Here is a 13866-nt window from a genome sequence, read left to right on the forward strand (position 1 = left end):
TCTGAGACTGGACTCACCACCTTCCTCTCCAATTAATTTTTAATCTTTGTTTCAAAGATCCTTTCTTAGAATAAGATTTTATTGAATTAAGGTCTCTAAAATATATGTTTAATTTTTCTGCATTGGTTTACAAAGTTTTGATGGTCAAATATATGGTCAATTTTTGTAAAAGTGTCATTGGCAGCTGAGAAAAAAGTGTATACTTCTTTCTATTACCATTAAATAATCTTCAGAAGTCTAATATATCTAACTTTTTAAAAATTGTATTCAGTTTCTTTGTTTATTTTTTGCTTATTTTTTTTGTTAGATTTTTCTAGGTCTGAGAGTAAATTGAGATCCTCTGTTGTACTAATTGTAATGTCTATTTCTCCCTATAATTCATTTAATTTTTCCTTTAAGAATTTAGATGCTATACCATTTGGTCCATATACGTTAAGTATTGATAGTAACTCATTATCTATGATATGTGCTGAAGGGATAATTTCCCTGTTTATCTTTTTAACAAGGTTTAATTTTGCTGTTGCTTTGGCTGAAATCATAAACTGGTTCCCTTGCCTGTTTTGTTTTGCTTTTACTTCAGCTGAAGCATAATGAATTTTGTTCATCTTATATTTTATGTCTTTGTGCATCTTCTTTTCGAATTTGTTTCTTATCAACAATATTGTAGGATTTGACTTTCTAATTCATTCTGCTATTCTCTTCCATTTATGAGTGACTTTATCATAAGTTCACATAAACAGATATGATTGTTTCTTATGTATTTCCCTCTATCTTATTTTCTTATACTTTTCTTCCTCTTCATTTCCTGCCCTTTTTTTAAGTGTTTGTTTTTACTAAAGACTAATTCCCCCCTTAATCTACTCTCAGGATTATTCTTCCCTTTCCCTTCTCTTTTTACTCTCTCATTCTGAGCTGAGTGAAATGTATTTTTGTACTCAATTGTGTGTATTATTATCCTTCCTTTGATTAGTTCAGATGAGAATGAGGTTCAACTGCCTCCCACTTCTCCCTCTCCCTTCCTCCTTGGTGACATAAACTTCTACTTGCCCACCCTAATTATATTATAATATTCTCCATCCTTACATTCCCACACCCCAAGAGTATTCCTCTTCCCCTCCTTTTCTATTATTCTTTTAAGATCTTCAAAATATAATAGAACCACTCCCAGGCCCAACTCTAGCTTGAATCTTGGGCCTCGGCACATCCCATTTTCCTCTTTCAATCCCTGGGCATTGGAATGCTCCCAGCAATATAGACCTGGCCAGATCCTATTCCCAGTGTCCACAGACCTTTCTCTCCACCTATGCTTACCTTGGCTGGAATAAGGACCCACTGAAATTTTTCTTGGACTTGCCAATTAGAATTTGGTCTGGTATGTTTTCTTTGTGGAGGAGTTGCATTGGACTGTCTGGGCTACACTTCTTCCTGCTACTTCACCATCTTGGCTTTGCTGCCCCAATGATCTTTTCAAGTCACTGTACTATCTTTTATAAATTGAGTATGTTTTGACATTTGTATAAATTCAGTAGCTACAATAAAGAAAGTTCCTTTATTCATGTCCAACATAGAAATTGGTCATAGGCAGGAGTTGCTGAGGTAATAGTATTGGTTTCCAAAATTGTGTGACACAGTGCAGGAATAAGTACATTGCTGTGTATGTGATGAGGGGAAGTAGTTAAAATATCCAATAGGGATGCGAAAGAGACACTGTGATTGTGCCTCAAAGTTTTGTGATCTGGAAAGGCAAGTATGACAGAAGATGGTCCTAGGATCTGAAGAGGAGAATAAAAATGTAAACCCCAGGACAGCACAGTGTTATTGTTGCTTTTCAGGGACAGCAGATATAGAGTAGTATTTTGGTGTTAGTATTTATGTGACATTTAAAGGTTAGCAAAGAACTTTGCATATATTTTCTTTTTCTTTTTTTTTTTTATATTTACAAAAATCCTGGGAGGTAAGTGCTATTACTATGCCCATTTGAGGTTAAGAGTGTTAATTACTTACCTGGCTAATAAATGCCTGCCTATGGCAGGATTCAAACTCAGGTCTTTTTGATTCCAAGTTCAGAGCTCTATCCACCGTTTAACCTTGTTTAGTGCCTTATGATTGCTCATTCATATTTTCCTTGCTCCTTTGTATTTCAAATTTCTTATTCAGTTCTGTTCTTTTCACCAGGAATGCCTGGAAATTTTCTATTTCATCAAAAGCCCATCCCATTCTTCCCCTTATAGCATTATACTCAATCTTGCTGGTTAAGTTATTGTTGGTTGTAAGTCTATCTTTTGCCTACTAGAATACCATATTCCATTCTTTCTGTTTCTTTGGGATGGTGGCATCTAAATCTTGTGTGATCCTGACTCTGACTCTTTGGTACTTGAATTCTTTCTTTCTGGCCACTTTTATTTGATCTGGGAGCTCTGGATTTTGGCTATTATATTCCTAAGCATTTTCATTTTGATGTTTCCTTCAGAAGGTGACTGGAGGAATATTTCTGTTTGTACTTTGCCTTCTGGTTCTCAGAGATCTGGAAGGGTGTTTTTTATTTTTAATGATTTTTTAAAATACAATGTCTAGGCTCTTTTTTAAAAAAAAAATCAAGGCTTTCAAGTAGATCTATGATTCTTAAATTATCTTTCCTCAATCTGGTTTCTAGATTTATTGTTTTTGCTGTGAAATACCTCCAATATTCTATTTTTTCAATCTTTTGATTTTGTTTCAGCATTTTTGATGACTCATGAAGTTATTAGTTTCTATTTGGCTCATTCTAATTTTCAAGGCGCTAACTTATTTGATAACATTATGTATCTCATTTAGTTTTTAAAATAACTTTTAGCTTTATTTTTAAAACTTTTTTTTCATCTCTTTCAGAAATTCTGATTCAACATATGCCCAAGCTGTTTTTCTTTGATTCTTTGCTTTTGGATGACTTGGAGTACTTTCCTTTTGAGTTTATGTCTTGGAAGTCCCTTTCACCCTACTAGTTCTTTATGTTGGAATTCTTTTTATTTTGTAGTTTGCTCAGTCTTCCAATGTACTTCTTTTCTTTTGACTTTAGGTTATTCCTGGGCTTTATATACTTCTGGGGGGAAGGTGTAGATAGGGCTTTTCTCCCCTTTCTGCTGCTGTCTTGGAAGTATTGAGTGTTGTGTTATTCCATGGATCCCAGACTTAGAATATACAAGTGTTCAATGCTCCCCAAGTGGTATGATCTGGGGCAGTGACTTAGCATAAATTGAGATTGGTTTGAGACTTGTCTGGGACAGCTACATCAAAGAGGGTTCCTTTATTCATGTCAAGCATGGAAATGGGTCATAGTCAGGACCTGTTGAGGTCACATTGATTGTTTCCAAAATTTTGCAATAACAAGATGTAGACCTAGAAGGCAACATCTAGTCCAATCTCTTCATTTTTCAGATAATTAAATTGAAGCCCAGAAAGGCTAAGTGACTTGTCCAAAGTCACAGAACTGACAAATGGTATAGTCGGGAATGAAAGACAGATCTTCTAATTATAATGACAATTCTCTTTTCACCGGTCCACGTAGTCTTCTTCATTCCCAAGAATTCCCTTTCCAGTCTCCTCTATCTTCTAGTTGTTGTCAGCACCAAAAAGGGATTGAGAACTCCACAAATCTTTTTCTCCCATGGAATTTCTGTGGTTCTTAAAGTTTTGTCTCTCTTTGAAGTTCACTCAGCCCATATCTACCATCCAATTAAAATTCTGGTAACTATTGTCTATCAGCCTTTACGATACTTCTTTACTCAGGGAGTTCAATATGTGGCTCACAGCCTTACTCTCTTCCCCACTCCTGTCCTCATACTAAGGGACTTCAACATACCAATTGATAATCTGAAAACACTCTAAACCTCCCAGTTTCTCAAATTACCAAAGTTTCAAGGTGAAGTAAAACAAATTTTGTAAGTAAAGGCACTATAAAGTATTAGTTCTTAGAGGTCTGCAGTTATCTCTGATCTTTTCCTATTTACCCAGTAGGAATCAACATTGAGCCATGAACATAGTAGACAATCAAAATATGTTTTTGAATGAATTAATGATTGATTGATTGAATGAATGAATGACAAAATCAATAACCAAGAATATTAAGGTCCTGGAGACTTCTATTCTGGATAACTTTACCTATCAATCTCTGCCATTACCATAACTAAAGGCCATACATAGAAACTATCTGCTATTTTATTTGCAGGATAATTCTCATGGTATTATTTTTGCAAACAGGATGCTTTTTTGCATTGCACATTATGATCCAAAACAACCCTGAGAATCCTGGTGGCTTAGAATGAGAAGGAGCTTTATTCATGCTTATTACTTATGATTGTTATCTTAATGAAGAGGTTATTTTTCAGCTAATAGCAGAAACATATGGAAAAGCATATCATCCTCAGTTATTCACATTTGAGAAAATGTGGCTGATTGAGTTTTAAGATCATAACCAAGAACTACAATTTACCAGAAAGAAGCTATACAATTTGCTTTCATAATACCTGGGAGGAAATCCAGTCTCTGAAGCTTTAGCTTTTCAATCATATCCTTAGAGTTACAAGTAATATCACTGTTTGTCTTTGGGAGAAAAAAAAAATCACTAAAATAGGATTCAGGAAACCTTGGTTCTAATAGTTGAAAAATCTCTGAGAAAAAAAGGGAAAGAGTTCTGGATTTGAAGTTAGAGGACCTATCAAACCTTGCCTACTAACTCTCTCTCTGTGATTCTAGGGGAATTGCTTAAGCTCTCTTGGCTTTGATTTCCTCATCTATAATATGATGGTCTTGGCCTCAATCATCTTTCAGACCTATTCTAGCTCCAACATTCTCTACATCTATGGCACATTTTTAATATATATTCATGGTCTAAGCATCATATTTTTAGAAAGAGGGCTCTTTCCAGAATTATACTAGGTCCCTAGAAAATGGTAAATTCTGGAAGCGGGATAAAGACATTTGTTTAGGAATATATTTGAAGACTCCAGCCCTGAAAGTTCTAGGGGAAAATGAGAGAAAGTGTCAGGATTTATACACTCTTTCATTTGTTTGACAAATATTTACTATATTATTAATTTATATCTGTTATGGTCATGTGTCCTAACTATCTCAAATGTGGATAACTGAGAGTGATAAACTACTATGAGCTTTGTGTTTTTCTCTGCGCCTTTCCAACAAGAAATTCTATATCTTGTTCCTATCACTAATTATTTTCTATTTCTGTTTATTCTAAATTTTTATTCTTTAATTCATGGTTAGTATACTTGTTTATTTCTTCGTTAGCCTCCTTGAGTTCCTCATGAAATTAAAACTTCTAAATTACCAAGTCTGAGTTCCTTCTTCTAACAAATTTCTATGTTATTGTCTCATAGATTTTTACCCCCAGAGAGCAGGGAGGGGAATAGAAGGATAAATAAAACATAGTTCCTGCCCCAAAGAAGATTATAGTATATTATGAGTGATAATGTGTGCATGCACATATATAAGCATAATACAAACAAGACCATGCTAAGTAGAGAAGAATATAAAGGGATGCCAGTCAACTCTGAAATCCCATGACTTCTCTGGTGCAATGTAGGGGTTAATATGCTAATCAAACCCCAATCCAGCACATTCTCTAACAACTAAACAGGCATGGACCATTCAATAGCAAAGCATTTAATCAGGAAAAAAGAGCTAAGTAAATAATAGAGACAAACTAGGTACAGAATCATTTTCAGTCCTTCAATACATGAATAGGAACAATCTCCCAACAACTCATGTTGTGGAAAAGGAATCTACCCCATGGAGAGGAAAGATTTCACTGTGTGTGGAACATCCATCTAGACTGAGTTTTCATGGCTTTGTCTTTCACCTGTGTCTCTCTCCTTCTTATCTCTACTTCTGCCATCTCCCTGGGCATGATCCCAGAGCCCTGATTGTGTTATACTTACACAAGCTTCCATTCACTCACTGTCTGCTGAGGCTGCTAATGATGAGTGAAGCTGTCATCTGTGGCTATGGCTTCTTATTCTTCTTGGTCACCTCCCAGAGCTGTTATATGATGCTATGGTTACCAATTATTACTGCAGTCTTATTGCTCTATCACTGTGAGAAAACCCCAGACCAAAAGGGCTTGGTGGTAACTAGCATATTTTCAGCTCTTTTGTTACACACAATTGAACCACATCCATTTGCTATAGAAAAGATACATAAAAGTTCACTCAGGCATTTCTCAATATCATGATTCTTCTTCCCTACCATGAAAAGTTCCCCAGTCCTCACTCTTGGCTGGACCAGGGTGAGTGAATTAATTGAACCTCTTCTCTGTCCCAGGGTTCAGGGTCTTTGCTCTCCACATGGTCAATATCTCCTACTGAATCTTCCCAAACCTTGGAGATAGACACATGCATACCTTTTTAGGGTCCTTTTCACCTCTCATCTAACCTGCAGCTGGGCCATGCAAATTGCCTTAAAGATTTGATAAACCTCAAGGAGATGCTATGCCACTACAGAAGGGGAGCAGTAGAGCTGGTAACTCTTGCTCTTCGATATTGCTGCCATGGCAATGGTCTTTAGCCCCTTAAAAGAGCAGCACAGAGTACTCAGAGATGTGACAATGGAAAGATTACTTCACTCTTGGGTGCAGAAGGATTTGTGGTAGCATTTATACTGGGCCAAGACTTATGAGTAGATTTTCAATGGGCACAGAGTGAGGTATACTGGGGGATGTTATTCCAAGCATATGAAACAGCATGGGAAAAGGAAGGAAGCTAGGGAAGGCCTGAAATGCATTCCATTTTAGTCTGGGTCTGGACAGTCCAGGCTCAACAGCAGCATTCCCTCTGGGGCCAGAAGAGTGACTTGGAGGAGATTGCCTGCTGGGCAGATGTATTACAAAGAAAAAAAACACAATGAGGCCAACTTTGTTGGATAACATTGTCATGCAATGTGTGATCCTTATCTCTATAACTCAAGTCCTAGGTAGCAAAGAAAGTGTCGTTAAGGAAACAGGTTTGGACATGATATAAAGCTATGGTAATTAATCTGTGTGAAGTGCCCTCCTGGGAAAATTTAATCTCTCTGTCATAAGATCTTATTGTTGAGTCCTTTTCAGTTATGTCCAACTCTTTATGATACTATTTGGGGTTTTCTTGGCAAAGATACTTGAGGGGCTTGCCTTTTCCTTCTCCACATCATTTAACAGATGAGGAACTGAGGCAAAGAGGGTTAAGTGACTTGCCCAGGGTCACACAGCTAGTGTCTGAGGCCAGATTTGAACTGACTCCAGGCCCAGCACTCCGTGCACTGTGGCGCCACTTAGCTGTCTCTATCATAAGACACTAACATTCAATTCAAAACTTCCTTACTCTCCCGTAGTCTTAATATATAACCTGCTTCAACAAAGGCTGAGTATAAGCAAGGTCCTTTGCTAGGTGTGAGAGATAAAAAGATAAAAATGGAATAATCCTTTCCCTCAAAGAGCTTATATTCTACAATTGCTTGGGTCTTTGCAAAGTTCTGTCCATTCTACTCTACAATAGCACGAATAGCTCTTGCTGTTGGAAAATCCTCCAAACCAGACTTCTAGAAACCCAAATTGTGACAAGCCAAACCTCTTGGCTGAGCACTTCTTGGGACCTTCCCGTCACTGCCCCAAGACCTTCCCTCTTGACTGATTTCTGTTTTGCTCTGAGAACTAAAATCTAATCAAGACTACGGTGGTCTTTAGATAGAACTTGTAAACAGATGACCCTAATATTCCATTCCTCTTCTTTGTGACTTCCTAGAGCACAATTCCCTGCTATGACCACCACTCCCTTGTGCATGTTTTGCCTAAGGGCTATTTTGGTCTTATGTTTGTGCCACTAGAGCCTAGCATACATTTACATTTACACTTACATATACTACATACATTTACATATATTACATTTAGTAATAACTTGCTAAATACTTTTCTTTGATTCAATGATTCATTGTTTTATTCCCTAATCTTTTTATAGCTCCTGAATCCATCCCCTCCAATGTATTCTTCCTGCCACTCCATCCCACTCTCCAAGTTTAGGCCTTCACCACATCTTTCCTCAATCATAGTAGGACTTTCTAACTAATCTTATTATAGTCTTAGTCTCTAGTCATGTTTTACTCCAATCCTCTCTTCAGTATCATTGCCAGATGAATCATTCTTAAGTACAGTTCTGATCTCACCCTTTCTTTTATCAAAAATCTTCATTAGATCCCCATTCCCTAGCATTCAAAGCTCATATCTATTCCTGGGACCTGGACCTGGGAAGGCCGGGCATCCTGCATATGTAAGAGCACGCATGTGGGAGCATATGTATCCACAAATGCACACCTTTTTATTCCCTATTCGCCATTCAAACTTCCTTCCCCTGTTCCCTACAGAGGTTACAGCGTATCCAAAGAGCCTAATTTCCCCACGTGAGTCTCTGCCCCTAATTATATCTCCCCCTCCCCACAATTTGGTGACCCAGTCCTTATTTGGGAATATCCCTTTTGATGTTAATCTACACCTAACCTCAGAACTGGTTTCAGCCTGTTAGTCTATTCACCACTGAGTGAGATGAAGTTTCCTCAGTACTAAAACTCGTAAATTCCCTTGGTACTCCCAAAGAAGCAAGAGCTGACCTGTGTTCCATCTCCTCTAGCAACATAAACATTGCAAAAGACTGCTAGCCTGACCTCCAGAGGCTTCCTGCCTATCTGTCTTTAGGTAGAACTTCTAAATGGTTATTAAAAGTCCTCCTGATTCTTTGTCTTTAGGCAAATATTTCCAAATAAGGGTCTTAGAAAGCTGCGTTTAGATTGTACACCCTGAAACCCAGCCAATGGGAAGAAGGGTTCAGTAATGGGGAGGGGGTATTGCGTTAAGACTATAAAACTTTGTTCCCCACTAATGGACTTTGCACTCCCTGGCTGTCGCTGCTTGAGTGAAAAGGGCTGTGCCCTATCTCATAAGAAAGAATAAAACCTTTTCTGATCTCTGACTCAGCCTTGGAACTTTTAATTCTAGTGTGGCCATTGTCACACACACTATCAAGAGTGTTTTCTTATTCTAATATAATTCCCTTTGTTCAACTTCCACCTAGCCCCCAAACTGCATTCCTTTCCACTAGACTTTTTGTGGAAAAACTACTTCTCTGACTCCAATCTCTGACTAAGTGATATGCTGAAGTAACATCCCTATATTCCACACTATGTACACCATATTTCCATTAATGTCAAATCCATTCATTTTAGCAAACATTTACTAATGTGATGAATGAAAAATCCTGAGAGACAGTTTCTAGGTAATTAGTAATCAGTTTATTAATTAGGCTACTCTATAATCAATAAATTAATGGTCAGTGGTTTCAGTAACCAAAGATGTCAAAGGAAATTCTGAAATGTCTTAAATCATATATGTACTTTCTGAAAGGGAACTCTCCTGACAAGTGAAACTCAACCCTAATTGGTGGATATTTAATGAGGAGGTAGGCTAAAAGTCTTCAGCTCCTGCTTCTCAGCAGCCTCAAGGCATCTGGGCAGGAGAAGCCATTTCCATCTGGACCTCCCTGGCTAGTTTTCTCCTTCATGAGTTGGGTCACCCTAAACTCTAATAAAGGGAATTAAGGACAGGGGTTCCTCCCCCAGGCAGTCTCACCAAGACTGTATTCTGTTTATACTCTAAACAGAAGTTAGGTTTCCCAATTGGATGGAGTTCTGCCCAACCTAGTTAAAAAGCTTGTGCCTTGAGGGCTAGGAGTAATCTCATCACTCAATCACATCCTTCAGAGACTTGACTGACCTTTTCAAGAGTTGGATCATAACAAAAATGAGGGAAAAGATGGATCACAAATTAATAATTATTAGCATTAATAATTATTATATTAATTATATTAATATAATAGCATAAAATTCATGTCTCTTTCTAAGCATTTTCATGTACCAGGTGCCAGTGTCTCTGCCAAGTACTAGGGTTACAAAGACAAAAGCTAAATATTCTTTGCCTTCAAGGAACTTTCATTACACTTGAAGAATATGAAACATATACAAATAAGTAAATCAAATACAAAGTAATTTCTTTGTTTTTAATATTTAATACTTTAATGAACAAACTTGCTATTTACTGGTTGGTTGTGCTTTGTTCTTGAAGATGACCAAAATGACATCACCATACTGGAGTCAAGTTACAGTGTGTCCATTTGTGGCTGATCAGACCAACAGGAGCTCACAATGTTCTCCCACAGGTCAGGCATAAATAGTCCATGTTAACATTTGGGGTGGATTCTCTAAATTTTCATGTCTCGTGTTTCTTTTGAGCTACTTTGATTCTGCTTTGCTCATAGAGCATAGAACCTTCTCTGATGTGGGCACACTATGCTGAACGGTCCAGTACCCTTGTCTCCCATGTCACACAATCAATTTCAAAGTTCTTAAGAAATATCTTGACAGCGTCGTTGTATCGCTTCTTCTCACCACCTTGTGAATGCTTGCCAATGAGCTCATGAGATCACACACCCTCTTACAAAATCTTTATCTTTTAAAATGATCAACTTATTCTGTTCATTTTTTGTTTATATTAAATGATTGAATTTACTCTACTTAAATATTTCCATTTTTGCAAGAAAGCGAGCAAATTCAACTAGTAAAATGCAGTGTTTCTGCTTCCAATCCTTTAACCAATGCTAACAACTTTGTGAGTGGAAAAGAATGACATTTAAAAAAAAAGGATTCACATATACAGTTATTTTTTTTCCCAATAGACTTAGTGAACACAATTCTACATGAATTTACCTATACATTGGAAAGAAAAATGTGTCATTAACCAGACCCTTTTTTTTTTTAGCTTGTCGTGGTGCCTATCCATCCAAGCCTGAAAATGCATGTTGAAAATTTTTTACATCCTTTTAAAGATAATGTTCAGACAAGGGCATGAGAAGGAATAAAGGGGTAAAGGCTATTACATACTGTTAATGATGACTAATAATTTCTTTGGTCAAATATATAGGTACCTTGAATTTCTTTCTTCGTTCTATAAGCTTGTGGATAGTTTGTCTGATATTTATCAGACTGACAGCTGACTGAAAATATCATTCATTTGCTAGTGCAATGTAATAAAAATTACTGTCAATTAGGACACAAAATCTGTCCTCATAAATCCATTGTTTGAAAGATAATACAGTTCAATTTGTTTCATTACAAAGGAGTTTTTTGAGATAGAAAACTCTACAATTACTTCCTGTTTTGGAAAAAAAAAAGACTTCCTTCAAGAAGTGTTTGTTTAAAGCTTGCTAGGTTTCTGAAACAAAGAAACTAAATTTAGAACCTGCTCAGAAGCTTTGATATTCTTGGCATTTGATATTCCAGTCATGCAACACGGTTCACAGCAGTTTCTTCTAAGAAATATGGATAATTGACCATCATCCCACAGGATGAAGTAATGCCTTTGAGGCTCAAATCTGCCAACTAATTGATTTGCCACATCACTGCCTCATTCTGCAGATGAAAGTTTGCCACTGGGTTGAGGGCATAACCATGATGCTTCTCTCCATATAAGTACCACCCACAGAGTCTCATCAAAGAGGATTTTTAACCTTGACCAGTTTTTCAGATTTCACCCATTCATTGCTAGTTAAAAAGAATCTTTGAATTTTCAGTAATGGGGCCACCTAAGATATCTGAGATTTCATTATGTTTAGATATGTGAAGAGTTTATTTCTCCTAAATGAGAGTTTAGTGTTCCCAGATGCCATTTGGTGAATACAGGTATAGGTAACAGACTAAAAAAGTTTCAAGGCAAGGAAATTCCCTCTTCCGCTCTTAACAACTCATTATAAGGAAACTTCCCAACTTAACATCTTGTTGGCCTTGCTGGGTGAAATTGATAGAACAGATAATTGCAGGGATAATTTTGTTTTGGTCTTCTGCTTCAGGAGGAGAAAATTTTTTCCACTGTTGCCTGGGTATTTTTGGAAATCTCATTGGCCAATGCCACAAGCAAAACTTACCAGTGGTTCCCAGGGTGTTGAATAGTGAGGAGAAAAAATAGCATCTTCGGTATGACCTAACACTTCAGCTTCATGCCCATCTAATTTTTCACAGAATGCACACCCTCATGATCACTGATTTTCCGTAGCACTTCCCAAGGTGAGTGCCAGGTAACAGGCTCCAGTGTTTGAAATCCCGTAGAAAACCAATCTGAGAGCATTTTCTTCAGCACTCCATTCATTTCCTAGTTTAGGTGCAGACTTTGCTGCGTCTTAGCTGGGTGGGCTTGGGCAATTCAAAATCTCCGTGGCATCAGTTTTCCAGACGCATGCCGGGCTCCTCGGCCCTTTCCGGGGCCTGCGTCTTGAGCAGATTTGCTCGCAGCTGGACCAGGAAGCGCACTCGGCCCCCAAGCTTGCTGATGTCCTGGAAAAGGCTGCGGTAGCGTGGCACGAGCGCGTATGGGAGAGGGTCCTCCGCGTGGAGGACATTACGTGGGTGGGAGGCGAGGGAGACAAAGACACCCATGGCGCTGGCCCCAGGGGCCCCACCTGCTCGGTCACCAGCGCGTGTCCACGCTGAAGCCCCGCGCCAGGCGGCTCAGCAGCTCGGCGCGCTGGCTCGCGCCCTCCAAGCCGCCCTAGAAACGCACGAAGTCAACGCACTGAGACTAGGCCGAGGCTGGAGTCTTCTCCCGGAGCTCATAGAACCGGGCCTGAGACACAGTGAGGCTCAGCAATTCATCCATTGCCCACTCCAGGATCGGTCTGGGAGCTGCTGGACGTAGCGGCGCCACTGACCGTGGAGGCCCAAGCCTCAGGAGCCTCTGTGCTGTCAGATCCGGCTGGAGGACGGCTGTTCAATACTAAGTAATTTCAAGAGTCAGAGAGTTAATAATCGGAGATATAAGCAAAGACAAGTGTGTAACAGTTGGCACTGGATCTGTGCTTCAAAGGAGGCAAGGAAGTCTACAAGGCAGAGGTGAGGAGGCAGTGTATTTCAAACATTGGGGATCGCTTATACCAAGGTATAGGCCTAGGAGAGGAAACACAGTGTAAGGGGCACAGCCAGCAGGCCTGCTTGATTAGAATAGAGAAAGCAGGTACTGTAGTAATAAGGCCTGAGACCGTGGAAGACATTAAATGCCAGGCTAAAGAAGTTGTACTTTATCCTGGGAGCAAGAAGGAGCCTTTGACAGTCTTTGCCCATACTACAAAGGTCGTTTGGAATTTACAGGAACCAAAAGTCTAAAAATTCAGGATGAGGTAGATACAAGGTTCTGCTCTTCTTGCTCCTGAAGCCTGAAGGCTCAGCTCCCTGGAGAAATCATGGCAAATACTGATGTCACCAACAAGTCCTTGATCCCTAGCAGATGTGATGAAAATTATGGAATCTAAGGGACCTGCTTCATTGGGAGGGGGTATGTTTGAGTAATCTAATGTTCCCACCCTTCCCAGACTGCAGTTGATGAAAAATGGAAATGTTTTGAGTTCCCCATTCTTATGTACTTTGAAGGTCACTTCCTGTCATAAATCTGTCATCATATGATTATTACCCAACTGACATTATTCCATGCAGATTTTCTGGATCAACCAGATGGAACATTCCAGCAGAAGATTCATTTGGTTGTTCCCCCACTCAAAGGTCTGAATGAGCTGTCCCTTGGCACAGAGACTTTTAGTGGAGACTGAATTGGAGGAAGAGGAAGATGGTTTTATGAGAACACCAACGAAATAGAGAACCTTTCTACTTATAGAGAACTTAGTGAGTCTGATTTGGTAGTCTGATTTGGGGGGAGAAAATTGTTAAGTATACTGAGTAAATTTTAATATTGTATAATTTATTAACATTAATTTGTAATACACCCTTCTCTATTTAAAATTCCCACTTCTCCATTTT

General features: G+C 38.6%; 1 pseudogene; it reads right to left on the bottom strand.

Moving 5' to 3' along the window:
- Positions 1-11260: 11260 nt before the first annotated feature.
- On the bottom strand, positions 11261-13176 carry LOC114049902 (annotated as a pseudogene).
- Between the last annotated feature and the right edge of the window lie 690 nt (positions 13177-13866).

This window comes from Vombatus ursinus, unplaced genomic scaffold (genome assembly GCF_900497805.2).
Source record: "Vombatus ursinus unplaced genomic scaffold, bare-nosed wombat genome assembly UNPS02014798.1, whole genome shotgun sequence".
In the NCBI taxonomy this organism is placed as follows: domain Eukaryota; kingdom Metazoa; phylum Chordata; class Mammalia; order Diprotodontia; family Vombatidae; genus Vombatus; species Vombatus ursinus.